The following is a 26,426-nucleotide window of genomic DNA, read 5'->3' on the forward strand; positions in this document are numbered from 1 at the left end:
TATGGATGAAAAAGAAGCAGTTGCTTGAGGACAGCAAAAGAAAACTATATAATAATAAGATGCAAAATAATGAAACACCCTACTTCTACTCACATATAAAAGCAATATTCATTAAGAGTCAGAGAATAGTCAACAACGAGCTGAAGTTTAATGTCTACAAGCAGCAGTCAGAATGGGAAGACTGCAGCAGACTGGGAGCCCAGGGGCACCAGATGAAACTGCTCTGCCACTTAAGTCACATCAGTCAGCAGATCTAATGGTGCTCCTTTGAAGCATTATTGGCAGATAGAGAGGTTGTTCAGTGCCACTGACAGGTCCCCATAGGTGAATCACATTTCCCACCCTTAGAGTTTTGGAGCAAAGCCCAGACATCATCTATGGAAAAGGAGAGTCCTTTTGAACATAGCTTTTGGCTTGTTTCTGGGTCTTGGTAAAGACTAAAGCTCAACCGTGGGCCACCGAGTTACCATGCGTCCTGAGTTGTCCATCATGAGGCAAGATATTGTGACCTACCGAGGCACAAAGTCAGGCCTGTGTGACAGTGCTTCATTATCAAAAGGAAGTGGGGATGAAGGAGACAGGGCTTGAGCAGGGCTGAGGGAAAAGTAGCTTGTGCGAAGAAGTAGCTCACATGTCCATGGCTCCTACTCATATATGGCATTCTGGAACCCTATAAAGACAGTACTGCATGATGTAAAGAGACCACCCAAAGCTGACAGCTGTGGCCATCTAGTTTCTCTCTGGGGGTACCTCTAAAGGACAGGGTTGAATGGAGACTCGCTCAGGAGTCTTGTAACAGAGCAAAGCCAAGTGTAGACCTCAGCACAGCCGTACCTGTGAGCTATTACTCAGCACCCTGTCACCAGGCAACAAGTCCTGTTCAGCCATTTGCAATGGGTTCCCCTCCACAAGGAAGCAACTGTCAATGAGTGACTGTTACTGAGGACATTCAGCCAAGGTCAGTGGAACAGTGATTGTCAGGTGGACAGTGAGGTAAGAGTCAATCCCGGCCTTCCCCCAAGGGTGTTTCAGTTCATCCAGCCTCAGACCAACAGTGATCTGGGGGACCAGCAGTGATCTGGGGGCCCAGGGGACATGTGGGGGATTGTGTCCTGCTCACCTCCAGAGCCTTCACTGTGGCCGCCCCCCCCCTGGCCGGGCCCAGGCCTTGAGGAGGCAGTGATCCTCTCCCTACCTCTGTCACCTCCTGGCAGCACCATCTGCCTGGGATGCCATCTGTAGGACCTGCTCCCACACCCTCTACCATATGGCCAGCCTGAGGAGCCTGAGGGCCAGTTGGGTTGGGTGCCCGGCTCCTTCAGCAATGATGGCTGAGTAGGGTCTGAGGACCCGGCACTGAGGTCGCTGCCAGCTGAGCTCTGACTCAGCCAGGACTGGACCCTGGAGGGTAAGTCCTGCCTCAGGACCTGCCCTTTCTTGTCAAAACAGAGACTAATACTCATGAGATATTTACGGGAACAGTTATCTGACCATGATCTGACCCTCAGAACAAGGGCTCTGCTAGCAAGATGTTTAAGCAACTCACCACGGTCTGCCTCACCTTTCTAGGAAAGGGCCTCACTGAGAGCTTTCAGGGAGTTTGGGGTTTTCAAGGCATGAGCCACTCCTCTCCTTGCAGGGCCCTCAGTACATCTTTCTGGGCTCCACACTGTGACCTTCTGTTCTTGTTTAGCCTCCCTGTAAGTTGGGCATAGGGACTTGTTTTTCAGTAAAAGGCAGAGTTTCAGTCACGGTAATTGCCTGTTTGTTTTTGCCTATAAGGAGAGATGTCAAATGATCAGCTCGATACCAATCCATGAAATGTGGCCAGTGATTTGGTGGAATGATCAGGGGCACAATTGTAAGATTCATGAAAAAAGAGTCTTGAAGATGGTATGTAGATAGATGTCTTTGGAAACAGGATAGGAAGATATTTGTGTTCCATGTAAATTAGTAAAAACAAAAGAAAAAGAAAAGAGGAACTTCAGTAATCAAGGGACTAAGATGGCCTCTACTATGAATGTCTGTCAGCATCCTGCTCAGCCACCTTTGTCTGCCCAGTGACTCATGAACAAAGCAGCTCTGGTGACAAGGATGGGTCAGCATGATCTTAGCAATGCTGAATTCCACCCCCAAGGCTGGCCTGGCTATTGACTCTGTTGAGTGTCCTTATCCCAACAATGGAGACTGACCCTGAGTTCTCTGAGGTGATCAGCCAGCTACCTGGTGGCAGGCTGACTACATTAAATCCCTTTCTTTATGTAATTGTGTAACATCTTGCTTTCCCTAGAAAATACACTCACTCAGAAAATGAATTTGCTTTCCTTGTCCACAGTGCTTCCCTCCAGACTACCATGACTGCTATGTCCACAATCATGGTTTCCCACACAGCTTTGCTTCTGAACTAAATCCTCCAGAATTCCCTTTCTAGTGTTTTTCTACATTGGGTAGGCTACAGGAGATACATTCCTGTGAAATTTCAAGGAGGCTGTGAAACAACTAGTTTATAGTGCAACCACACACCTCCCAATGACTCAGTTATTCTCAGCATGCTGTGTGGGAATTTTGCAGCTGTAATTAAATTAATTCAGTTAATCAGTCCTAAGCAGTCAATTTTATTAACAGATATATCATCCTGGGTGGGCCTGACTTAATCAATCAAAAGGCATTTAAAAGAGTGTGTGTGTATGCTCACTACAAAGTCATGTCCGACTCTTTTGTGACCTCATGGATGGTAGCCCACCAGGCTCCTCTGTCCGTGGGGTTTCCCAGGCAAGAATCCTGGAGCAGACTGCTTTTCCTTCTCCAGGGGATCTTCCTGACCCAGGCATTGAACCCACATCTCCTGCATTGACAATCGGGTTCTTTACCATTGAGCCACATGGGAAACCCTGTTAAAAGAGGATTTCTATGTACAGAGATACCAAGCTTCAGTTCATATTGTTTCCAGTCATAATTTTTCGTTCCTGACTGTATGCTTTCAAGCTTCCTTTTATTTAATCAGCTACTATAAGTGTGTGAACCAATCCTTTGTGATAAATATTATTTTTTTATTGAATTTCTCTGAACAAAATAATACATGATATTAGAGATTATTTTTAACACCACGAAAAGCATTTTTATTAATCACGTTTCTACATCTTTGATTATAATTTTTGCAACTGATGGACCAATGTTGTCACATGATTATTAAGTAAGCACCTTAATTTATGTTGGGATTCACTCTTCCTATTGTAGAGTGGGTTTTGACAAATGCATCATGCCATGTCCACAATACAATATTGTATGGATAGTTTTAGGACCCCAAAGACTCCTATGCTCCACTTATTCATCCCTGTTTCTCCTCCTCTTCCAACAAACACTTCCACCAAACTTCTGGCAAGCCCTGATCTTTTTAACACATGTAGAGCTTTTCCTTTTCCAGAATGTCATATAGGTGAAAGCATCCATTTATTCAAGCTTTTGAAAATGACTGCTTTCATTTTGTAATATCTCTTTAAACCTTCTCCATTTCTTTCAAGGTTCAGTAACTCATTTCTTTTTATTGCCAAATAATAATCTTTTGAATGGATGTATCACTGTTTATTCACTTATTGAAGAACAATTTGATTACTTCCAATATGGCAATCCACTCCAGTATTCACAATCCCATGGGTGGAGGAGCCTGGCAGGCTACAGTCCACAGGGTCACAAAGAGTCGGGCATGACTGAGTGACTCACACACACACACACACACACACACACACACACAAGAATAAAGTTGCTCTAAATATCTGTGTGGAAGCTTTCATGTTTTGAATGCATTTGGATAAGTAACTAGGAGTGTGACTGCTAGATTATATGGTAGGTAACCTATATTTAGCTTCATAAGAAACCCAGAAAGTGCTTGTACAATTTTACATTCCAACATCAGCTAGTGGATTCAGTTCCTGTTGCTCTATATCTTCACCAATATTTGTTGTTTTCTGTTTTTTATAGTTTATCCATTCTGATAACTGCATAGCGGTATCTCCTTTTAATAGAAATGAATTTTTTCATTCTTTCTTATTTTACTTTAGGCCTTATTTTTGTATTTCTTTATGTAGTAGTGTAGCTATAGTGTAGTACCTGAAAACTTTAATCCTAGAACCAGGCTTCTTAGATTCAAATTCAAACTCTACCTTTTACTCCTTGGGTGCCATTGGCTAACTACTTAACATGTGCTTCAGTAACCTTTATGGGCTTCCCCAGTAAAGAGCTCACATCCTTAAGAATCCACCTGCAATGCAGGAGAACTGAGTTTGACCCCTGGGTCCAGAAGATCCCCTGGAGAAGGGAAATGCTACTTACTCCAGTATTCTGGCCTGGAGAATTCCATGGACTGTATAATCCATGAGGTCTCAAAGAGTTGGACATGACTGAGTGACTTTCACTTTCACTTCACTTTCATTTTAAATGCAAAGCAATTATCTTTCAATAAAAAATAAATAAAATTTTAAAAAGAAAAAGTCTAACAGCTTTGACCATTTTGGGAGCACTGTCAGAAGTACATGTCCTAAATTTGGCCATTTTCATATTAGCATTGTTAAGATGTTATAGGACTCCCTTGGTGATCCAATGGTTAGGAACCTGGATTTCACTGCCCAGGCCCAGGGTTCAGTCCTTGGTCAGGAAACTAAGATCCTGAAAGCCACAAAGTGTGGCAGAAAAAGAAGAAGAAGAAAGAAAAAACAAAACACCTCCCTGCCCAAACATTATTAAATCCCAGAACTAAGTTGGGCTTGTCATGAGTATCATGTTTAAGAGTTTATCTATCACATAAAAATGTACACTGATGCCACCAAATGATAGAGCTAATTGGATTTCACTATATATGTGTGTGTGTGTGTTATAAGTGGCTTAACTTTTTCATAGATTTTGTGTTGTGAATTGTCAGCATTATCATTACACATAGTTATGCTGTTTGTTTTCAATGATGTTATTTTGGTTTATGGAATGTGGGGCATGATTTTTCTCCTGCATTCAAGAGATAATCCCTTATAAACTCTCCATTCCTAAAAAGTTTTAATGAAGAGAGGATATTTTTCAATTCCTATGTAATTAGATTTTATAGCATAATCATTTATTATATTTTAATACTGATGTTTTATAAATCTGGTGAATTTCCAACTATGCTGAGAAATACCACTAGAAAAAAACAAAAGAAAAAAAAAATTCCCTGTACTATTCTGCACTCTTATCTTGGCTGTGGAAAGCACATTTCTAAGAAAAGAGTTAATTTCAACAACTCAAATATCTTTAAGATAAATATTGCCTTAAAATGTGCCTTATCATACAAAAAGTAGATAGATTGCAAAAAAAAAAAAGCAGTCAGAAATTTTTGTCTAACTGAGAGCCAAAGGGCCCATGATTCTTTTTTTTTTTTTTTTTTTTTAATATATATTGAACTAAGCCTCAGCATTCAGAAAACTAAGATCATGGCATCCGGTCCCATCACTTCATGGGAAACAGTTGGCGAAATGTTGGAAACAGTGTCAGACTTTGTGTTTTTGGGCTCCAAAATCACTGCAGATGGTGATTGCAGCCATGAAATTAAAAGATGCTTACTCCTTGGAAGGAAAGTTATGACCAACCTAGATAGCATATTGAAAAGCAGAGACATTACTTTGCCAACAAAGGTCCATCTAGTCAAGGCTATGGTTTTTCGAGTGGTCATGTATGGATGTGAGAGTTGGACTGTGAAGAAAGCTGAGCACTGAAGAATTGATGCTTTTGAACTGTGATGGTGGAGAAGACTCTTGAGAGTCCCTTGGACTGCAAGGAGATCCAACCAGTCCATCCTAAAGGAGATCAGTCCTGGGTGTTCATTGGAAGAATGATGCTAAAGCTGAAACTCCAATACTTTGGCCCCCTCATGTGAAGTGTTGACTCATTGGAAAAGACCCTGATGCTGGGAGGGATTGGAGGCAGGAGGAAAAGGGGACGACAGAGGATGGCTGGATGGCATCACTGACCCAATGAACATGAGTTTGAGTAGGCTCCGGGAGTTGGTGATGGATAAGGAGGCCTGGCATGCTGCGATTCATGGGGTCGCAAAGAGTTGGACATGACTGAGCCACTGAACTGAACTGAATATAAAAAATAGAGTGAAACATACTTTTGTGGTTTGTAAGTCAAAGCCACTCCTTAAATGATATTATATTTATAATATTAAATTTTAAAGCCCTAGTTTTCAAACAATATTGAAAACAGATTAAAAAAATGACCAGCAGCTTTTTGGATATTTTCTTTTTTAAATGATAACAAATTGAATTTATTATTTTTTAATAAATTGTGTACAATTTAGAAATACTTGCCGTGTACACCATTCTTGAACATTTTCTTATAATTGGAAATATTCAGATCATTTCACTATATTCCACAATGGCATTTTTAAAATTTAATTTCCATAAAGAAATAACTGTGAAAAAGATCAAGCAGCATCAATTTTCTGTTTTATGGCCCTCCAAAGCATCTGTGGAATTAAATAATTGGAATTTTGACCTCTAGTGCAAATGGTCAATCAGCTAAGACATATTAAAAGCTCTTAATATGACGGACAGAAGAAGATACAATTGGCCAACAAAATGGCCAGAGATTTACTGCTCTTATTCTTTAAAATCTTTATTTGCACAATAACAGATATAAATATTTGACTTTTTCATTAAATTTATCCAGTAGATATTTATGGTCTTCTCAGCAGTCATGTACAGTTGTGAGAGCGGGACTGGAAAGAAGGCAGAATGCCAAAGAATTGACACCTTCGAACTGTGGTGCTGGAGAAGACTCCTGAAAGTCCCTTGGACAGCAAGGAGATAAACCGGTCAATCTTAAGGGAGATCAACCCGGAATTTTTACTTGAAGGACTGATGCTGAAGCTGAAGCTCCAGTATTTTGGTCATCTGATGCAAACAGACAACTCAATGGAAAAATCCCTGATGCTGAGAAAGATCAAGGGCAGAAGGAGAAGATGGGGTCAGAGGATAAGATGGCTGGATGGCATCACCAATGCAATGAACATGAATTTGGGCAAACTCTGGGAGATGGTGAGGGACACAGTCACTTGGCATGCTGCAGGCCATGGGTCACAAAGAGTCAAACACAAGGATGATAACTGAATAACAATAAACACAAATATTTATTTACCAGCTAATATGTGTTATGCACTAGTCATTTGGGACCCAGGAAAGTAAACAAAAAATAAAGCCCCCTTTATCTCATGGTACAAGAATTATTTTGAGAAGACAGAAATTTACAGGGAAAAAAGTAAACATATTGCACTGTATGTTAGATTGTGATAAAAGCTAGGGAGACAAACCTAAGTTAGTGTAACAGTGCCCTCACTGGTGAGACCTAGTGAGCTGTTTTAATAGAATAATGAAGGGTGGCTTATCTAATAAAGTTACCTTGAGCAGGCCTCAGAAGAGAGTATATGAAAAAGCCAAACCTTGGGGATGAACTCAGCAGGCAGAGAAGACGCCTAAAGCAAAGGGCGCCTCTGTGGACTGTGTCTGCCAGGAACAGCGAGGAAGTGGATGTAAAGTCAGGTATTAGGTGGTGAAATTGGAGGAGTCAACAAGAGGACACATGGCCTGACCTAACTTATTCTGTGTGTGTGTGTGTGTGTGTGTGTGTGTGTGTGTATGCATATGTGTGTGCGTGTGTTTAGATCTGTTTAATGAGAAAGAGGGTAAGAGAAGTAGCAAGGTGTGTATCTGTGTGTGTTCTTATTCTTTCCTTGTAACAGTGCTAAATTCTTAATCTGGATTCTTTGATTTAATTAAGGAACTCTCCGTGTTAGAAATTTTTATTTCTACTTTACATGTGAAGATATGGTCTTCAGATTCTGTTTTTTTTTTTTTTTCCTGCTTCCTAAACACATCCTTTTACCACCTGCCAAAACAGTCTTTCTGGGATCCCAGGGAGGCCAATGAGAAGTACTAAAGTATGCCTTCAAGGCAGCATGGAGTAGACAGGGTATGGAAATTGGCCCCAGATTTGTCTGGGTTTGAATCCCAGAGCTGCTACTAGTTAGCTAGGTTAACACTTGTTCACAGAGTTATACAAATATTCCAGATGTGCATTGGTTTCATTGTCTATGAAGTGAGTGTAATAATTTCATGTATGTAAAGTTGGGCTTCCCAAGGGGATGCAGAGGTACAGAATCCTCTTTTCAACATAGAAGACGCAAGAGACTCAGATTTAGTCCCTGGGCTGAGAAGATCCCCTGGAGAAGGAAATAGCAGCCCACTCCAGTATTCTTGCCTGAAGAAATCCATGGACAGGGAAGCCTTGTGGGCTACAGTCCATGGGACAGTGAAGAGGCGGATAGTACTGAGTGTGCATGTGTGTGGGTGCACACACAAGTAAAAACGTAGCTGGCTTAGAATCGCCAAATGTTGATAATAAATATCAGTTCCTTTCTTCTGCCTACCTTTAATTAGAGACAGTGGCGATCAAGTGTGGATTCAGCCGGGTTTGGGGAAATTGATGGAGAAATAGAGCATGTGCCCGACTGCCCCTGGAGGCATAGCTCCCTTGCTGGAGGAGAGTTGAGGTGTGTGGTCTGATTCTTTGCAGGCTTCATGGTTCAAGGACTGAAAAGAACGTAATGTAAGGAAGGACTGAGAAAGAGGGTAAGGGCAGTAACAGATGTGTATCTATTAAAATAGTTAAGTTAATGCAATTAAATTATTCAGGGGAGATGTGAGTCAGAATTGGAGGTGGTGGACGTGGGGAGGGTGATCACATTCTGAATGTTGATCTAGCAGATGTGAAATGGGAAGTGAAAGAAAGTTAGGGATTAATCATGATTATCAGCTTTTGTCAAGAAAAAACTAAGGATCTATGGGACTATGAAGTGAAGCAAACTGGAGCAGAGTATGATCCCTTCTTTTCAGTTGACGGCACACTTGAATATGACTCACAAGTTCTGAGGGAGATTTGGGAGCCCCAACAGATTGTCATTTAAGTATGAGACCAAAAAATGCATTAATTGTTTAAACAACAAGATGAAGTCATTTTCATTTTCTATTTGCTTACATTGTAATACTGTAAGAATTTCTAAGATATTATTCATTTTGAAATTTTTCATTTAAATAAAAAAATAATATTCTAACTGCCATATTCATGAAGAATAGTATTACTGTCACTAGAGGAAAATAAAAATAAAACAAGATATTATTTGAATAATATTTTGTAAATTTTATGCAACTAAACTTTCTTTAGGTGCCTTTGACTATTAACTTTTTCTTTCCTCATTTTCTCTGCCCTTATATTTATAATATGAATGACTGATGGGATTGAGTTTGTTGCCATTGTTTAGTTGCTAAGTCATGTCTGACTCTCTGTGACCCCATGGACTGTAGCCTGCCAGGCTCCTCTGTTCATGGGATTTCTCAGGTAAGAATACTGGGGTGGGTTGCCTTTTCCTTCTCCAGGGGATCTTCCCAACCCAGGAATCAAACCCATATCTCCTGAATTGGCATGTGGTTTCTTTATCTCTGAGTCACCAGGGAAGCCCTGGGAATGAGTTCAAGGAATTGGTAATTAGAGATGGAAGTCACAGGAAAAACATAACAATAGAAAATAAGATTTATAGGTATGTACATCATTGTCTCTAGATGATTTCACTTGTTTGCCAATAAATCTGTTGTCATTATAAGCTATATAAACAGCTAAGGTAGTATAGATTCAGAGATGTTTTAAGGTCTTGTCTTAGTTTAGCAGGGCTGCCATCACAAAATATCACAGACCCAGTTGTTTAAAACACAGAACACTGTTCTCTCATGTTCTGGAGGCTGGGAGTTAAGATCAAGTTGGTTTCTCCTGAGCAGTCCATCCTTGGCCTTGAGATGACTGCCTTCTCATTGGTTTCTTTCATGGCTTTTTCTCTGTGCAGATACAGAATTAAGACTCCAACAGAAAAGTGTAGGATGATAATATTAACAGAACACACACATGGCTACTAAACAATAAAACTGGGATTTTCCTTCTCCAAGACTCAACAGTGCAAGCTGTACACATGTAGTGTTTGACATCAGACTTAAGCCTGAGACTAGAGATAGAGGTAGGAGAATACAGTGGGTAGGGAGCAGGGGTTACTTGAAGAATCTTATGTAATGGAGACATATAAATTCTAATACTTAAATTATTGCTTACTTTGCTTTGAGTCAAATTACCTTTAGGCCACTTAAAAATTTGTTTTTTTTTTTTAATATTTAACTTTTACTGAAGTATAGTTAATTTGCAATGTTGTGTTAATTTCAGGTATACAGAAAAGTGATTCAGATATGGATATATATATATATATATATATATATATATATGGATATATACATGGAGAAGGCAATGACACCCCACTCCAGTACTTTTGCCTGGAAAATCCCACGGACAGAGGAGCCTGGTAAGCTGCAGTCCATGGGATCGCTAAGAGTCGGACACAACTGAGCGACTTCACTTTCACTTTTCACTTTCATGCATTGGAGAAGGAAATGGCAACCCACTCCAGTGTTCTTGCCTGGAGAATCCCAGGGATGGGGGAGCCTGGTGGGCTGCCGTCTATGGGGTCGCATAGAGTCGGACAGGACTGAAGCGACTTAGCAGCATATATATACATATGTATATGTGTATACATATGTTATCTCTGGGATTCCCTGGTGGTTCTGCAGCTGAGAATCTGCCTGCCAATGCAGAAGATGAGGGTTCAAGCCCTCACTGGAAAAGGTGCCCTGGAGAAGGAAATGGCAACCTGATCCAGTATTCTTGCCTGAGAAAACCCACAAACAGAGGAGCCTGGCAGGGCTGCAGTCCATGGGGTCACAAAGAATTGGACACAACTTAGTAACTAAATACATACATACACATGCATATTTATCTATTTTCTTCAGGTTCTTTTCCATTAAAGGATATTGCAAAATATTGAATACAATTTCCTGTGCTATACTCTATATCTTTGTTGATTGTATATTTTATATATAGTAGGGTGTAAATTTAAACCCAAACTCCTAATTTAGTCCCCCCTGCTTTTCCGCTTTGGTAACCATAAGTTTGTTTTCCATGTCTGTGGGTATGTTTCTATTTTGTATGTAAGTTCATTTCTATCTCTTTTGTTAAAAAAGTTATCATATAATGAATATCATATAATGTTTGCTTTCTTTGTCTAGCTTACTTCGCTTAGTATGATAAGTTTTAGGTCCATCTATGTTGCTGCAAGTGGCATTATTTCATTCTTTTTTATGACTGAATAATATACCCTTGTATACATGTCCCACCTCTTCTTTATCCATTCCTCTTTTGATGGACATTTAGGTTGCTTCCATGTCTCAGTTGTTGTAAAAGTGTTGCACTGAACATCAGGGTGCCTGTATCTTTGTAAATTATGGTTTTCTCTGGATTTATTCTGAGGAGAGGTATTGCTGGGTCAGCTGGTAGCTCTATTTTTAGTTTTTTAAAGAACCTCCTTACTGTTCTCCATGCTGGTTGTACCAGTTTACATTCCCATCAACAGTTTAGGAGGGTTCTGTATTCTCCACACCCTTTCCAGCTTTGATTATTTGTACATTTTTTGATGATGGTCATTCTGACTGGTGTGAGGTGGTATCTCATTATAGCCTTGATTTGATTTTTTTCTAATAATTAGAAATATTGGGCATCTTTTCATGTGTCTGTTGGTCATCTGTATGTCTTCAGAGAAATGTCTATTTAGATCTTCTGTCCATTTTTGAATTGGGTTATCGTTTTTATTTTTTATATATATTAAGCTGCATAAGCTGTTTTTATAATTTGGAGGTCAGTCTGGAAGATTAATTGCATCATTTGCAAATATTTCCCCCCATTCTGTAGGTTGTCATTTCATTTTGTTTATGGTTTCCTTTGCTGCACAAAAGCTTTTAAGTTTAACTAGGTTCCATTTCCCATGTGTTTATTTTTATTTCTATCACTCTAGGAGTCAAATTCATAAAGATATTTCTGTGATTAATATCAAAGAGGTTCTGTGTATGTTTTCCTCTAGGAGTTTTATAGTATCCAGTCTTATGTTTAGGTCTTTAATTCATTTTGAGTTTATTTGTGTGTGTGTGTGTTGTTAAAGAATGTTTTAATTTCGTTCTTTTATATGTACCTATCTAGTTTCCCCAGCATCTTTTATTGAAGAGACTGTTGTTTGTTCATTGTATATTCTTAATTCTTTATTGTAGATTAATTGACCATATGAGTATGGGTTTATTTCTGAGCTTTCTACCTTGTTCCATTGATCTATATTTCCATTTTTGTACCTGTGTGTCATTTTAAAATTAAAATATAAATGCTTCTTTCAAAATCCCTTTATTGCAAAATTGACCATCATCATCAAGCTATAGCAATACTGAACTCTTCATTCATAAAAAGAAATCTTAAATATTTAGAACAAACTTAAACATTTGTAAAAGAATAAATGTTTACCAAAAATGTAAACTGTGCCTTGGGACCTTTGATATTCTTAAGTGTTTTTTTTTTTTTTTTACACATTCATCATGCTGTTTCTTATATCTCTGAACACTGGATTCATTTTTCTACTTTAACTTTTAAATAAAATATGAAGGTATGCTAAAGAGTATGAGATAAAGTAATTAGCCTCCAATTAAAATTTTAAAAAAGTATGAGATAAAGACTGCCCTAAAAAAAAAAAAAAAAAAAGCTGTGTGTGCATATATGTGTATGTATGATATTTCTGTGTAGACTTAGTGCTTTCACTAAATGAATGTAGACCAAAAGGAAAAATTTTTGTTTTGTACAGTAGATAAGATTAACTATTATGAGAGATAGGAGGCCTTTGGTAACTTCATGATAGTATGTCACAGTAACAATAAATTTTAATGCATTCCGTGGTCTTTTCCTCTTCAGGAGATATAGAAAAGAAAACACAGATTTAGATATAGATATAGAAATGGTGAGATACACATGAATATTCTGATCTATCTTAAGATCTACCAATATATCTATATATATTTGTATATTTTAAAGGTACTTCTTTGATTTAATTTTAAAATAGAATTTGCTAGCTTTGATCATAGAATCTTCCATGCATAGAAATAAATAGTTTGGGCTTAGTGAGAGAATTTTTGCATAGTTTCATCACACAGAAAACCAAGTGACACCAGGGACCCTTTCAGCAATAGAGCACTCAATAACAGACAAGTAAACAAAGCAAATACCCATAATTTTACTTTTATTTTTATTTTTTTTACTGGACAACAAGAGAAAAAATATCAGAAGACTTTCTCTAAAGGGAATAAAATCCCTTTATTGTATTATATCCTGTAATAGCAAGCATCTCTCCCATTTCCCTGGGAATTTTAACACTCTCAGTAGTAAGGTAAGAGGGGCATTCTTTCAGCTAAAGGCCTAGAAAGCTAGACTTTACAAAAAAGGTTCAGGTCATTATTTTTAAGTCTTTTAGTAGGGAAACCTTAAAAATCAATGTTCTGGTTGATTGTTAAAGCTCTTTTCATATTGTTTTCATTTTTAATATTCAAGAATTTGTGAAATTTGGAACAGATGATGCTCATAAACACTGAATTTGGCTCGTTTAGATATAGTGGCTACATATATACCTGAGAGATAAATAAATTCAAACACTGTATGGTGAGCCTTTGGATTTCATTTTATAGAACAAAACTGAAGTAGTAATCACACCTACATATTCAAATAAGCATGGTGTATTTTCAATGTTTCTGATGTTTGCACCTAATTTTATAATTAAAGTTTTGTAATTACTCTTACTTTTAGGGCACTCCATTTTGCATACTATTTGCTTTATATACTTTTTTGTCCTTTTTGACCACACCTCACAGCATGTGGGATTTTAGTTCCCCCACCAGGGATCAAACCTGAGTCCCTCGCATTGGAACACAGAGTCATAACCACTGGATGACCAGGGAAGTCCTTGCTTTATGTATTTTCATTGAAAACTCTATATGTTTTATTTCACTTAAAAATATTTAAGACAAAACAATTGAAATTCCATTTCATCCATTAAGTTTCACTTCCTTCCTAAGGATATGCCCTTGTTTTTATATATTCTTTTAGACATTTTCCTGTGTATGTTTCCATAAGTAATTATGCATATGCTTTTTTATTTTCATAAATGCCATCATGCTATGCATACTATTATCATCATGTTTGTTTTTTAATGTAAATACTGGTATTTATGTAATGTTTCCAATTTATAGGAAAAGGTAAAACTACATGATATTCAAGTTAGGATATTCTGTTATTTAAAAATGCTGTAAGCAAGGCATTTTTAAGTGGGGAAGGGTTGCAGACTTAAAAAATATTCACAACCTAAAAGTTGAGAGTTCTGTTTTATTCAGTGGGGATTTTTAGGATCTCAAGACTGAGCAAGAGATATCATCTCAAGTGACCCTGAGAGAAATGCTTCCAGGACATGAGAGAAGGACAGCTTATATAGAAGCTTTGCAATTTCTATAAGGGCAGGTAGTCTTAACATCAAGAGATTATTGTTAAAGAAAGCCAAATATCTCAAGTTAAGGAATTTAGCCCTTTTTCTGTGTTTGAGAAGATGTAAAAGTCTGGGTTCACTGAAATCATTCCTTTGATATGCATCTCAGTTATTCTGGGGCCAGTATCCTGTTTTTCCCATCCTGAGCTTGCTTGGGGCTCACCATAGGGAGTGGCTACAGTCAGATAGGTGGCATTCTTCTTCTTCCTAATTGCCCTTAAGGCTCACTAGCCCACCATCTATTGTGGCTACAATTGCTGGTGAGTATGATATCATTGCTTAACCATATGGCAGGAAATATTGCATCTCTCAGGTGTGTTGAAGATTCAGAGCTCAGGGTTGGCTTGGAGGCTGGATGTGGTGTTGGCTCACCATGTCCCATCACTGAAATTACAAAAGTTCTTGTGATTGAAATCAGTGGCAAGGGAAATAAGTTGAACTTCATAACTTTTCAAATTTATGCAGTGAATGCTGTCTTTGTATATATGGTGCATTGATTTAAAAGTCTCTTATGAGGTTCTAAGAATTAAGTTCTTATTTTTGTTTTTGGTAATTATGCTTACTTTTCTGTTTTGCCAAACTATATCAATAAAATAGTATGTACAAATAAGCATGAGATACTAAAGTTTATTCTTCTTCCCAGCTCTATTTCCTAAGAACATCAATCACTATGTAACTTCTGTAAGATTCACTGAAGTTGAATGCCCACCGTGGGTATTATACAAATGTTCATTTATAATCCTTTATGCTATTTCTGATTAAGGTAATTTACTCTATTTTTCATCATTGTTTTTCTTTTATCAAATCATCATCACTAATTAAGTGACAATGACTTAAAGGAAAGAAGTAAGAGAAAGGCCTGAATATTCTGCTGAACACACTAGCTACTGCTATTAGTCTGAGGTTTAAGCAATTACCCCAACATTAAGCAGTTATTCTAGGAATACATTGATGAAATGCAGACATGTTTTTCTCATTCCATACTGCGGGAAATTGTCCAGTCCTGATCCAATGTGAATATTCCACTCAGTTCAGTTCAGTTCAGTCGCTCAGTCGTGTCCGACTCTTTGTGACCCCATGAGTCGCAGCACTCAAGGCCTCCTTTTCCATCACCAATTCCTGGAGTTCACTCAGACTCACGTCCATCGAGTCAGTGATGCCATCCAGCCATCTCATCCTCTGTCATCCCCTTCTCCTCCTGACCCCAATCCCTCCCAGCATCAGAGTCTTTTCCAATGAGTCAATTCTTTGCATGAGGTGGCCAAAGTACTGGAGTTTCAGTTTTAGCATCTGTCCTTCCAAAGAAATCCCAGGACTGATCTCCTTCAGAATGGACTGGTTGGATCTCCTTGCAGTCCAAGGGACTCTCAAGAGTCTTCTCCACCATCACAGTTCAAAAGCATCAATTCTTCGGTGCTCAGCCTTCTTCACAGTCCAACTCTCACATCCATACATGACCACTGGAAAAACCATAGCCTTGACTAGATGGACCTTTGTTGGCAAAGTAATGTCTCTGCTTTTGAATATGCCATCTAGGTTGGTCATAACTTTTCGTGCAAGGAGTAAGCGTATTTTAATTTCATGGCTGCAGTCACCATCTGCAGTGATTTTGGAGCCCAAAAAATTAAGTCTGACACTGTTTCCCCATCTATTTTCAATGAAGTGATGGGACCAGATGCCATGATCTGAGTTTTCTGAATGTTGAGTTTTAAGCCAACTTTTCACTCTCCTCTTTCATCTTCATCAAGAGACTTTTTAGTTCCTCTTCACTTTCTGCCATAAGGGTGGTGTCATCTGCATATCTGAGGTTATTGATATTTCTCTACTAGGACATTTTATATCAGATGAGTTCTGAAATATTGACATATAAACATTCTGAGGATATTTAGTGGAATAAGATCCCAAATTATTACCACACATTCTTCTTCCATTTAAAGTATTTTTCTCAAGCATGTATGATTTGTCTTTCTACAGAAAAAAAATATGTTTTTTTTATTTAACTCACTGCAATATCTTGGTTTCTATCAGTTCAGTTCAGTCGCTCAGTCGTATCTGATTGTTTACGACCCCATGAACCACAGCACACCAGACCTCCCTGGCCATCATCATCTCCCAGAGTTTACCCAAACTCATTTCCATTGAATCAGTGATGCCATCTAACCATCTCATCCTTTGTCATCCCCTTCTCCTCCTGCATTCAGTCTTTCACAACATCAGGGTCTTTTCAAATGAGTAGGCTCTTTGCATTGGGTGGCCAAAATATTGGAGTTTCAAATTCAACATCTGTTCTTCTAATGAACACCCAGGACTGATTTCCTTTAGGATGGACTGGTTGGAATTCCTTTCAGTCCAAGGGACTCTCAAGAGTCTTCTCCAACACCACAGTTCAAAAGCATCCATTCTTCTGCACTCAGCTTTTTAGAGTCCAAATCTCACATGCATAGATGACTACTGGGAAAACCATAGCCTTGATTAGATGGACCTTTGTTGATAAAGTAATGTCTCTGCTTTTTAATATGCTGTCTAGGATGGTCATAACTTTACTTTCAAGGAGTAATCATCTTTTAATTTCATGGCTGTGATCACCATCTGCAGTGATTTTGGAGTCCCCCAAAATAAAGTCAGCCACTCTTTCCACTGTTTCCCCATCTATTTGCCATGAAGAATTAAAAGATGCTTACTCCTTGCAAGGAAAGTTATGACCAACCTAGATAAGACATTCAAAAGCAGAGACATTACTTTGCCAACAAAGGTCCATCTAGTCACGGCAATGGTTTTTCCAGTGGTCATGTATGGATGTGAGATTTGAACTGTGAAGAAAGCTGAGTGCTGAAGAATTGATGCTTTTGAACTGTGGTGTTGGAAGACTCTTGAGAGTCCCTTGGACTGCAAGGAGATCCAACCAGTCCATTCTGAAGATCAGTCCTGGGTGTTCTTTGGAAGGAATGATGCTAAATATGAAACTCCAGTACTTTGGCCACTTCATGTGAAGAGTTGACTCATTGGAAAAGACTCTGATGCTGGGAGGGATTGGGGGCAAGAGGAGAAGGGGACGACAGAGGATGAGATGGCTGGATGGCATCACCGACTCGATGGACATGAATTTGAGTAAAGTCTGGGAGTTGGTGACAGACAGGGAGGCCTGGCGTGCTGTGATTCATGGGGTTGCAAACAGTTGGACACGACTGAGCATCTGAACTGAACTGAACTGATGGGACTGGATGCCATAACCTTAGTTTTCTGAAGGCTGAGCTTTGAGCCAATGTTTTCACTCTCTTCTTTCACTTCCATTATGAGGCTCTTTAGTTCTTCAATTTCTGCCATAAGGGTGGTGTTATCTGCATATATGAGGTTACTGATAATTTTCCTGGCAATCTTGATTCCCGCTTGTCATTCATCCAGCCCAACACTTGTCATGATGTACTCTGCATATAATTTAAATAAGCAGGGTGACAATATACAGCCTTGACGTACTCCTTTCCTTAATTGGAACCAGTCTGTTGTCCCATGTCCAGTTCTAACTGTTGCTTCCTGACCTGCATACAGGTTTCTCAAGAACCATGTCAGGTGGTCTGGGATTCCCATCTCTTTCAGAATTTTCCACAGTTTACTGTGATTCACACAGTCAAAGGCCTTGGCATAGTCAATAAAGCAGAAACAGATGTTTTTCTGAAACTCTCTTGCTTTCTTAATGATCCAGAAAATGTTGGCAATTTGATCTCTGGTTCCTCTGCCTTTTCTAAAACCAGCTTGAACATCTGGAAGTTCATGGTTCACGTATTGCTGAAGCCTGGCTTGGAGAAATTTGAGCATTACTTTGGTAGTGTGTGAGATGAGTGCAATTGTGTGGTAGTTTAAGCATTCTTTGGCATTGTCTTTCTTTGGGCTTGGAATAAAAACTGACCTTTTCCAGTCCTGTGACCACTGCTGAGTTTTCCTAATTTGCTGACATATTGAGTGCAACATTTTCACAGCATCATCTTTTATAATTTGAAATAGCTCAACTGGAATTCAATCACCTCCACTAGCTTTGTTCATAGTGATGCTTCCTAAGGCCCACTTGACTTCACATTCCAGGATGTCTGGCTCTAGGTGAGTGATCACACCTTCGTGTTTATCTTTAGTAAATTATAAATCCTCTTTTTGCATGTACAAGCGTTAGGTCACACCAGAAACAAACTATAACTTACTACATTATTTGAGGACTTAGAAAGCTTTGGAAAGGAATAAGTATTTCTGGAGAAATGTCCTGACAAAGCAGTAATGAAAAAGTCACACCACTTTTCATGTGGCATTTGTCTTGTTTAATGAGTTTTGTCCCAAAATTTGCCTTAACTACTGATAATTAGAAGCTTTATATTTAAAGAGGGAATCAAGGCTATCTTAATACTAGGTCAAGCACATTGGTATAAATTTTTAATCAAAATGGCAGCCCTTTGATAGTGGCATTGAGACTTATTCTCAAAACTCATTAAATGTTCTTAAGATCAAGGGCAGAGTATTTTTCAACTTCTATTTTATTATAATTCGAGATCAGTTTTCAACAATTATTAGTTTAAGAATCATGGCTTAGCTCTGAAGGTTGAAATAAGAATAGATCATAAGCATACCAGGCATAAATTTAAATGGATATATGGAGAATATAAGAAGCATAGAACTTACCATAAAATCAGTGGCATGTTAAAAAACTTTATCACGTTTCTCTCAAGAATAAAATATTTAAATTTTAAGTAGTATGAAAGAGAAAAAGATAAGGGAAAAGCTTTCATGTGCTTTTCATTGAATTTTCTTGCAAAAGTTCATTTAAATACCATCACATGCAGCTGAAAGACTGCTGATGTGGCAAGGACATTCTTATTCCTGCTGAGAACTTATTTTGAATAATATTCCCATCAGTTTAAAACAACTTCAAAGTATCAATCTGATACAGCGGCAAACTCAGAAAAGAAAAGTGTTAGTCACTCAGTTGTATCTGACTCTTTGTGACACATGGACCATAGTCCACCAGGCTCCTCTGTCCATGGGATTATCCAGGCAATAATATTGGAGTGGGTTGACATTCCTTTCTTTAGGGGATCTTCCTGACTCAGGGATGGAAACCAGGTCTCCTGCATTAAAGGAAGATTCTTTACCTTTTCAGCTCAGTTCAGTTCAGTGGCTCAGTCATGTCCAACTCTGCAACCCCATGAATCGCAGCACTCCAGGCCTCCCTGTCCATCACAAACTCCCGGAGTTCACTCAAATTCACGTCCACTGAGTTGGTGATGTCATCCAGCAATCTCATCCTCTGTTGTCCCCTTTCCTCCTGCCCCAATCCTTCCCAGCATCACAGTCTTTTCCAATGAGTCAACTCTTGGTATGAGGTGACCAAAGTACTGGTTTTTCAGCTTTAGCATCATTCCTTCAAAAGAACACCCAGGACTGATCTCCTTCAGAATGGACTGGTTTGATCTCCTTGCAGTCCAAGGGACTCTCAAGAGTCTTCTCCAACACCACAGTTCAAAAGCATCAATCCTTCAGCGCTCAGCTTTCTTCATAGTCCAACTCTCACATTCATACATGAGTACTGGAAAAAAAAAATAGCCTTGTCTAGATGGACCTTTTCTGGCAAAGTAATGTCTCTGCTTTTGAATATGCTAACTAGGTTGGTCATAACTTTCCTTCCAAGGAGTAAGCGTGTTTTAATTTCATGGCTGCAATCACCATCTGCAGTGATTTTGGAGCCCCCTCAAAATAAAGTCTGACACTGTTTCCACTGTTTCTCCATCTATTTCCCATGAAGTGATGGGACCAGATGCCATGATCTTCGTTTTCTGAATACTGAGCTTTAGGCCAATGTTTTCACTCTCCTCTTTCACTTTCATCAAGAGGCTTTGTAGTTCCTCTTCACTTTCTGCCACAAGGGTGGTGTCATCTGCATATCTAAGGTTATTGATATTTTTCCCAGCAATCTTGATCCCAGCTTGTGCTTCTTCCGGCCCAGCATTTCTCATGATGTACTCTGCATAGAAGTTAGATAAGCAGGGTGACAATATACAGCCTTGATGTAGTCCTTTTCCTATTTGGAACCAGCCTGTTGTTCCATGTCCAGTTTTAACTGTTGCTTCCTGACCTGCATATAGGTTTCCCAAGAGGCAGGTCAGGTTTCTGGTATTCCCATCTCTTTCAGAATTTCCCACAGTTTATTGTGATCCACACAGTCAAAGGCTTTGGCATAGTCAATAAAGCAGAAATAGATGTTTTTCTGGAACTTCATTGCTTTTTCGATGGTCCAGCGGATGTTGGCAATTTGATCTTTGGTTCCTCTGCATTTTCTAAAACTTAAGCCAATTCAAATATACAGCTGGATAAAAATCTCAGCAGTGCAACAGGAGCATAGGATCTCTCTGTAATATCCAGGCTCACAGTCTTCAACTGGGGCTGTAGAATTTAACTAGTTATCCGGTAAGAGTGAAATGGACTAACCACATACCTTGAGACCAATTTAAGACCTAGTTTACAATTTCCCATAAAAATCCACATGTTAGAATTGGGGAGATTCAGAAATGCAAACAATATTTAGCCGTATCAGACTACAAACAATATGATTTCATATCATGAAGTTCTTCTGGCTTGTGTGGAAGCATTTTGATGTTATGAAGTGTGAAGTGGAAACATGTTTGTAAAAAAATCTCTTAACAGAACTTGGAAAGCTGTGCCTGATAACAATGTAAGGTAATATATATATAATATATAGTATCATACATTCGATATCATGCATATAGGATGTGTGCGTGTTGTGCTCAGACATGTCTGACTCTTTGCAGCCTCATGGACTGCATCGCTCCAGTTTCCTCTGTCTGTGGGATTCTCCAGGCAGGAATACTGGAATGGGTTGTCATCTCCTTCTCCAGGGTATCTTCCCAACCCATGGATCGAACCCACATCTCTTGCATCTCCTGCATTGGCAGATGGAATCTTTACCATTGAGCCACATGGGAAGCCCAGTATGTGATAGTGTATTTTAAGAACAGAAATTTTTAAAATCTGACCATCATTTCCCAGTATTTTCCTTCCAATAATATTGGTCTCAATGTTCCTTTTCAAACAACAAAAGAGTAGTTAGTTTTCATATAAGTAGTGTAATGAGTAAATGGTTCATCTAACGGTATGCTGCTGCTGAAGCTAAGTCGCTTTAGTCGTGTCCGAATCTGTGCGAACCCATAGACAGCAGCCCACCAGGCTCCCTGTCCCTGGGATTCTCCAGGCAAGAAGACTGGAGTGGGTTGCCATTTCCTTCTCCAATGCATGAAAGTGAAAAGTGAAAGTGAAGTCACTCAGTCCTGTCCAACTCTTCATGACCCCATGGACTGCAGCCTACCAGGCTCCTCCATCCATGGGATTTTCCAGGCAGGAGTACTGGAGTAGGGTGCCATTGCCTTCTCCACATCTCACTGTATAACTCTCATCAAAGTCAATATATCTTTTCTTGGCTAAAAAATCTTAGTTTCAGTGTCAAGCTGATCCCTCAGAGCACAGAAAGTTATTCATAGAATAGGAAAAAAAAAAAAAAAAGCGATACTGAGTTACACAATGTATGCTTCTGTTCAGTTCAGTTCAGTTCAGTTCAGTCACTCAGTCATGTCCGACTCGTTGCGACCCCATGAATCGCAGCAAGCCAGGCCAACCTGTCCATCACCAACTCCCGAAGTTCACTCAGACTCACTTCCATCGAGTCAGTGATGCCATCCAGACATCTCATCCTCTGTCGTCCCCTTCTCCTCTTGCCCCCAATCCCTCCGAGCATCAGAGTCTTTTCCAATGAGTCAACTCTTCGCATGAGGTGGCTAAAGTACTGGAGTTTCAGCTTCAGCATCATTCCCTCCAAAGAAATCCCAGGGCTGATCTCCTTCAGAATGGACTGGTTGGATCTCCTTGCAGTCCAAGGGACTCTCAAGAGTCTTCTCCAACACCACAGTTCAAAAGCATCAATTCTTTGGTGCTCAGCCTTCTTCACAGTCCAACTGTCACATCCATACATGACCACAGGAAAAACCATAGCCTTGACTAGACGGACCTTTGTTGGCAAAGTAACGTCTCTGCTTTTGAATATGCTATCTAGGTTGGTCATAACTTTTCTTCCAAGGAGTAAGCGTGTTTTAATTTTATGGATGCAGTCACCATCTGTAGTGATTTTGGAGCCCCAAAAAATAAAGTCTGACACTGTTTCCCCATCTATTTGCCATGAAGTGATGGGACCAGATGCCATGATCTTCGTTTTCTGAATGTTGAGCTTTAAGCCAACTTTTTCAATCTCCTCTTTCACTTTCATCAAGAGGCTTTTTAGTCCCTCTTTACTTTCTGCCATAAGGGTGGTGTCATCTGCATATCTAAGGTTATTGATATTTCTCCCAGCAATCTTGACTGCAGCATGTGCTTCTTCCAGTCCTGCATTTCTCATGATGTACTCTGCATATAAGTTAAACAAGCAGGGTGACAATATACAGCCTTGACAAACTCCTTTTCCTATTTGGAACCAGGCTGTTGTTCCATGTCCAGTTCTAACTGTTGCTTCCTAACCTGCATACAGATTTCTCAAGAGGCAGGTCAGGTGATCTGGTATTCCCATCTCTTTCAGAATTTTCCACAGTTGATTGTGATCCACACAGTCAAAGGCTTTGGCATAGTCAGTAAAGCAGAAATAGATGTTTTTCTGGAACTCTCTTGCTTTTTTGATGATCCAGCGGATGGTGGCAATTTGATCTCTGGTTCCTCTGCCTTTTCTAAAACCAGCTTGAGCACCAGGAATTCATGGTTCACATATTGCTGAAGCCTGGCTTGGAGAATTTTGAGCAGTACTTTACTAGCATGTGAGATGAGTGCAATTGTGCGGTAGTTTGAGCATTCTTTGGCATTACCTTTGTTTGGGATTGGAATGAAAACTGACCTTTTCCAGGCCTATGGCCACTGCTGAGTTTTCCAAATTTGCTGACATATTGAATGCAGCACTTTCACAGCATCATCTTTCAGGATTTGGAATAGCTCAACTGGAATTTCATCACCTCCACTAGCTTTGTTCGTAGTGATGTTTCTAAGGCCCACTTGACTTCACATTCCAGGATGTCTGGCTCTAGATGAGTGATCACACCATCGTGATTATCTGGGTCATGAAGATCTTTTTTGTATAGTTCTTCTGTGTATTCTTGTCACCTCTTCTTAATATCTTCTGCTTCTGTTAGGTCCATACCATTTCTGTCCTTTATCAAGCCCATCTTTGCATGAAATGTTCCCTTGGTATCTCTAATTTTCTTGAAGAGATCTCTAGTCTTTCCCATTCTGTTGGTTTCCTCTATTTCTTTGTATGGATCACTGAGGAAGGCTTTCTTATCTCTTCTTGCTATTCTTTGGAAGTCTGGATTCAGATGTTTATATCTTTCCTTTTCTCCTTTGCTTTTCACCTCTCTTCTTTTCACAGCCATTTGTAAGGCCTCCCCAGACAGCCATTTTGCTTTTTTGCCTTTCTTTTCCATGGGAATGGTCTTGATCCCTGTCTCCTGTACAATGTCACGAACCTCAGTCCATAGTTCATCGGGCACTCTGTCTATCAGATCTAGTCCCTTAAATCTATTTCTCATTTCCTCTGTATAATCGTAAGAGATTTGATAAAGGCCATACCTGAATGGTCTAGTGGTTTTCCCTACTTCCTTCAATTTAAGTCTGAATTTGGCAATAAGGAGTTCATGATCTGAGCCACAGTCAGCTTCTGGTCTTCTTTTTGTTGACTGTATAGAGCTTCTCCATCTTTGGCTGCAAAGAATATAATCAATCTGATTTCGCTGTTGACCATCTGGTGATGTCCATGTGTAGAGTCTTCTGTTTTGTTGTTGGAAGAGGGTATTTGCTATGACAGGGCATTTTCTTGGCAAAACTCTATTAGTCTTTGCCCTGCTTCATTCCGTATTCCAAGGCCAATTTTGCCTGTTACTCCAGGTGTTTATTGACTTACTACTTTTGCATTCCAGTCCCCTATAATGAAAAGGACATATTTTTTTGGGTGTTAGTTCTAAAAGGTCTTGTAGGTCTTCATAGAATCATTCACCTTCAGCTTCTTCTGCATTACTGGTTGGGGCATAGACTTGGATTACTCTGATATTGAATGGTTTGCCTTGGAAACGAACAGGGATCATTCTGTTGTTTTTCAGATTTCATCCAAGTACTGCATTTCGGACTCTTTTGCTGACCATGATGGCTACTCCATTGCTTCTGAGGGATTCCTGCCCGCAGGAGTAGATATAATGGTCATCTGAGTTAAATTCACCCATTCCAGTCCATTTTAGTTCACTGATTCCTAGAATGTTTACATTCACTCTTGGCATCTCTTGTTTGACCACTTCCAATTTGCCTTGATTCATGGACCTGACATTCCAGGTTCCTATGCAATATTGCTCTTTACAGCATCGGACCTTGCTTCTATCACCAGTCACATCCACAGTTGGGTATTCTTTTTGCTTTGGCTCCATCCCTTCATTCTTTCTGGAGTTATTTCTCCACTGATCTCTGGTAGCATATTGAGCGCCTACTGACCTGGGGAGTTCCTCTTTCAGTATCCTATCATTTTGCCTTTTCACACTGTTCATGTGGTTCTCAAAGCAAGAATACTGAAGTGGTTTGCCATTCCCTTCTCCAGTGGACCACATTCTGTCTGATCTCTCCACCATGACCCGCCCATCTTGGGTTGCCCCACAGGCATGGCTTAGTTTCATTGATTTAGACAAGGCTGTGGTCCTAGTGTGATTGAGTAGTTTTCTGCGAGTTTGGTATCAGTGTGTGCCCTCTGATGCCCTCTTGCAACACCTACCTTCTTACGTGGGTTTCTCTTACCCTGGGAGTGGGGTATCTCTTCATGGCTGCTTCAGCATAGTGCAGCCATTGCTCTTTACCTTGGATGAGGTGTATCTCCTCACTGCTGCCCTTCCTGACCTTCAACATTGGATAGCTCCTCTAGGCCCTCCTGTGCCAGTGCAGCCACCGCTCCTTGTACGTGGGGTTGGTCCTCCTGGCCACCGCCCTTGGCCTCGGGTGTGGGAGCGTGGGGTATCTCCTCTCGGCCATCGCCCCTGACCTCGGACGTGGGGTAGCTCCTCTCGGCTGCACTCAGTGCGCCAGTTGCAGCTGCCACGGCCGCTTAATTAGAGGGAAAATATGGATTGATATTTTAAAACTTCAAGCTATTTTATGTGTTATTTTTAGTTAAGGGAAAAGTATTTCTTTCTATTTTTTTTTTTTTTTTTAGTGAGAATAAACATTCCTTGTCCTTACAAGGTTTCACCAAGGTCTTAGAAGTTCTAATTCGAATCTGAGCATAGAAGTGGTGTATGGTTCTTTGTGTTTGCATAGTGTTTTATATAATGTATAAATTCTTAATCCAAAGCCTTTAGGATTGAGAAATGTAGATGGAAGGAGACGTCTATTAGACATATATGTTATTAATGTTATTAATTTAATTTAATTATGTCATTATTTTTATTTTTATTAATTTGTTATTATATGTTATTAATAACATACTGCTATATGTTATTAATTTAATTTTTTAAAAATTAAATGTTTTATAAATAAGGGGGAAGGTAATAAATTATTCTGTATCCATATGAGTTATGTTGTGGTCACTACCTTTGTAAGAGCAGCTTGATATCTGTGCCAGTATAGGGGATTTTTATGGTAATCAAACATCTGATTTGATTTGCATAAAACTTTGACCATTGGCTACCAACCCATCTCTGGGTAACTCCAACTACTTAGTTAATCATAATGATTTTTTTTTAATTTAATAATAAACCAAGTTTATTTTTGTGACAATCAGGCTATATCTTTCACTAAGTTTCCAAGTATCAGTTCCTTTGGGAAAAAAAATTTGGCTGGACTAGAATAA

This window comes from Bos taurus, chromosome 16 (assembly GCF_002263795.3).
Source record: "Bos taurus isolate L1 Dominette 01449 registration number 42190680 breed Hereford chromosome 16, ARS-UCD2.0, whole genome shotgun sequence".
Lineage (NCBI taxonomy): Eukaryota > Metazoa > Chordata > Mammalia > Artiodactyla > Bovidae > Bos > Bos taurus.